Raw genomic sequence first — 4,352 nt, 5'->3', positions numbered from 1 at the left:
TCGGCCAGCAACACTACCCCAACACAACGGCTTCTCCTCACGCCCACAGCCTCAGAGTGTTCTTTGTTGTTGTTTCCTCAAACCGTTCTTGCTAGTGTGGGCCTGCCTGCTGCCCTATCAGCAGGTATGACAGCCACAGGTTGTCGGCCACTATGGCCTCCATTTTTATGTTATCTTGGTCTAAAAAATAATTCAGCCCCCTCCATTGTTAAAAACAAAAAACAAAAAACTCTTCAGCTAAACTGCACAGTCGATTTCTTTGACCTTAAAAGAAAAAGAAAAAAGAGAAAAATCTGCTCACATGATCATGACCAAAACTGGCCTCAACAATCCAATATGAACCTAGCACCTGTGATTCAAAGATCAGTAATCTTCAAAGATTATGCTCTGACTCCATGTTAATTTTCTTACGCTAGCAATCCAAAAATTAGTTCTGAGCATATTTGTCTACTAAATAAAAGCAGAGCTAGGGTATTAAGTAAATAAATTCAGCGGAAGCAAATTTACCAATAGCAATCACAAAAATGACACGGATTCAACCCAATCACAGTTCTTCGTTAAAATTCCAAAATTACATGGGCTCCCTTCTTAGGAAAATGGTCTAACTGACGAATTACATACAACATTGTATCTGATCTAGTTAATCAAACCCTCATTGCTTGATCTAGATCTCTTTGTTGCCCCTTCATACCCAACACACTCACTGAGATGCATAATCATAAACCAAGTAATTCTAATCATAAACCAAACTTCACTATTTTCAATGTGCCACAAGAAGAATGCTAATTGCCATGCAAGTTAACATCTCTAAGAACTGAAGGAAAACATCATATACAATGCCTTTCCACCCACAGCTTGTAACCCGATTAAAATTGGCTCCATTATCACAGAGGATAAAAAGAGAGGACACCTCATTTCCAACATTCCTCTAGACTAACAGAATGCAAACTTCCTTTATTTTCTAAATGGAAGTGATTTTATTTTAATCCAGACTAACTGGTACAATAACATGTCAAGAGATGTTTGCAGGCATCTGTGACCTCAAATAAGCCCTTAAAATTATTTGAGGTTATGAAAATAAAGAATGACCTTGGAAGATGAATAAACCGGTTTAACAGTCCAAAACAGTTCAGTTCCCTTGGAAGAATAACATCATTCACACACATGTTGTTAGCTTCTGTTTCTCCTAGAAACTATCTCAGCAGCCCATGCTTTGCCAAGATCAGTTTGGAATTTTCCTGCAAGGCACTAGTAATCATCAGCACAGAGGAAGATTCAATCTTAAACTAGACAAGCTAATCAAGAAATTGATAGAATTCAAAATTAGTCTTGTCTACACTAAACGCTCAATTCTATTTAATTACTGTTAGCACTAGTTAGTAGTCACTGACTCACTCATCATGTCTCAACAAATCTTTAATCAAAACATTATATGAGATAAATTTCCCACTGAACCAGTACCTATGCTTAGATAGATTAGACCAAACAGAGTCCAGACACACTATTAGGTTGATATACAGAAATCAAGTATTTTAAGGCCTACACCAAGTTGCAGAGTATAATTCCTTTGACCACGTTTGTAAGAGATACTCCTTCAGGAGTAGATGTGTGGCCCAGAGGCCAGTCTAGTTGAGACTCAACTGAAATAAAAAGGCGAAGTGGAAGAAATGGTGCTTATCAAGAGAGGATAAAAAACAGTTCTGAGGATTAAAAATAATGTAACCATATAAATTGCCTATGCATTTTAGCTGCTAGACAAATCTGGCTAGGCAATTTGTTGGACAGTTGAAAGAAAAGTTGCAGAATAAGAATAAGCAATAATCAAAGGAACCAGGCGTTAAAACTTTATCATAAAATGCTATGACTTGTTTGGTTATGTATTTTATTAAGCAGGTCAAATGAAACAAATGTTCAGATATTATCATAACTAGGTATTTTTCTGTTCCCCTATCCATGTGCTGAAATTATAACAACCTAGCTCACATACATTGGTTTCCTAAAGCCTGAGTTTTGACATGGTTCTTTTATCATCACACTGAACAAAAATCTATAATGCCTAGCATACTCTACCCAGTCAAATACTCCATTACCCAAAAACCAAAAAACCTAATTGTCACTAGACCATACAAAATCAATTTCAATAGCAAGTCATCCAAGCTCCATTATGTCAGGTGTCTGATAACTAAATGCCATCATTGTGCAAATGCTGTCCTATTTTAAGCATCTACATGGACATCTTCACTCTTTTGCCATCCAAACACTGGCTTCTCTGCATTGTCTCTCCAGAAACTAGTCATAACTTCCATTTTAAAAAATGAAAGTTAGGCATATTTTACACTCTATGAATATATACACTGTATAGAAAGACTGTCATGCAACTCAAAACATACTGAGTCTGGTAAACCAGTTTGTACCTGCTGTTGACTTGAAAAAACTCATCTAAATTCTTGCCTTGGGCTGCATGAGATACAGAACATTATGTGAGACACTCGTACACAGACATTAAGCAAAATTAACACTCCAAATACATAACCATTCAAAAGGCTCGCACGCAAACTTTACTTTGATTCACATTATAAATACTGGAAAGAAAATTTTGCTTTCAAAAAGGGCATATACTATACAACAAGAAAAATTATCTTTGCAAGAAGAAAATCATTTATGCCTCAGTCTTGTAATTCCAACCGAAAATTCATCTGGCACATGGCCCATGTAAGGGGCTATTCCAAGATGTTTGCAACTTTTATAAAGTGATATTGGTTAAAAGCTAAGTTGCATGACACGATGAAATAGGTATGCATTTCTGAAACAGAAACGCACTGGAAACGTGACACCCAAAAAAACTGGAAGCAGAGAACGTGATATATATGTATATATAACTTGGAAAGAAATCATTATGAATAAATGAGCAATATATTTAAATGGAAAACATAAATGACAATTAATGGTGCACAACCACTTATATTGGGATCCTCATCATTAGTTCACCCTTTTCCTTACCTCAATCCTCTAGGGACATCAGTCTACACCACCAATTTTGATGAAACTACCTAATCCAACCTTAAAATATGCTACAAAAAGCCTAGCATTCCTGATCAATGATTTTGGTTTGAGTGATGGGTACTGTTAACCACTGAAGTTGCATTTGAAAACTTGTCAAAGGTTCCATGATCACAGCACACTTCAAAGCATTCCAGAACCATCATATCAAATCAGAATTCCAGAATTTCAGAGCTTTCATCTTCTTCTTCTCATCAGTCTGTCTTTCAGATTCCGCAGCCCTGCAGCGATATTGTAAAAATGATTCTAGTATGATGAAAAAGTGTCATGTAAAAGGCCTAGGTAGCTTAAGACTATACTAGCATGTAAAATCACTCTAGGGAGTTTTTTTCCCTTTAGCTCATTATTTGTGTTTTTCAACACTTATAATTGTGAAAATTTCTAAATAGAAATCCAACTGCAGTGATTAATATTATTTCTTCTATTTATTATCTCAGAAATAAGTCATTCACAGTGTTCTTACGGCAAATATCGAAATATATTCTACTGCAGCATTCACAATTAAAATATTGCAGAAAGTAAATGCAAAATACACTGGCACAAATACAATCACAATGACAGTTATTTTTGCACAATCGTTTCCCAAAAAAACCCAATGTGGGAAAACAGGTGCAGCAGATGAGGGTTTCTTTATTATTCTTCAGCAAAATCTCATGTACAAGTTACAACCAGTAAAACAGAAGTGAGAAAATTTACAGACGCTTCCTAACAAATCTTTGATCCAGGAGAAGTACCCCTCTTCCATCTGAGTCCTTTTGCGTCACTCTGCGTCAATTTTACCACGCTGGACCAGCATCAAACTTCCCACGCAGTCCCAGCATCACCTGCCTTTGCGCTGCCTCTTTCTGGTCAACTGCTTCTGCGTTGTATCTCCCTACTCTGCATCTTTTGCCTTGCACTCTCTTCGTTCTCACCGGCAACTCTCCCTCTGATTAGATTTTCTCTTGCAAAACTTCGACAGTGAGAAAAACAATCTTACTCAGGTAACTGAGTATCTGCCTCTGGTGTGTTCTCAAGTGCCCATCAAGCCTTCTCTTATAATCCACTCGTTGATCAATCAACCGGCCAGATTAGATCCTAATCAATGGCTAGGATCATATTGACTTAATCTCCGCCATCTTTAGAAGTTGCACCCAGAGTTTAGATTAATACCCATGAATTATTTTAATTTCCTAAGTTTAGACTTAGGGTTTTAATACTTAGGTCCCATTATAAAAATTAATATTTTTATTAAAACTGTCTCCGAGTGGAATTCCCAAAACTTATGGGTATTAGAGAATGCACACGTCATA

Source organism: Pinus tabuliformis, chromosome X, assembly GCF_031772625.1.
Source record: "Pinus tabuliformis cultivar Carrire ecotype Pingquan chromosome X, CPIR1, whole genome shotgun sequence".
In the NCBI taxonomy this organism is placed as follows: Eukaryota; Viridiplantae; Streptophyta; class Pinopsida; order Pinales; family Pinaceae; genus Pinus; species Pinus tabuliformis.
The sequence above is the reverse complement of the archived record's forward strand: the minus strand, read 5'-3'. Positions refer to the sequence as shown.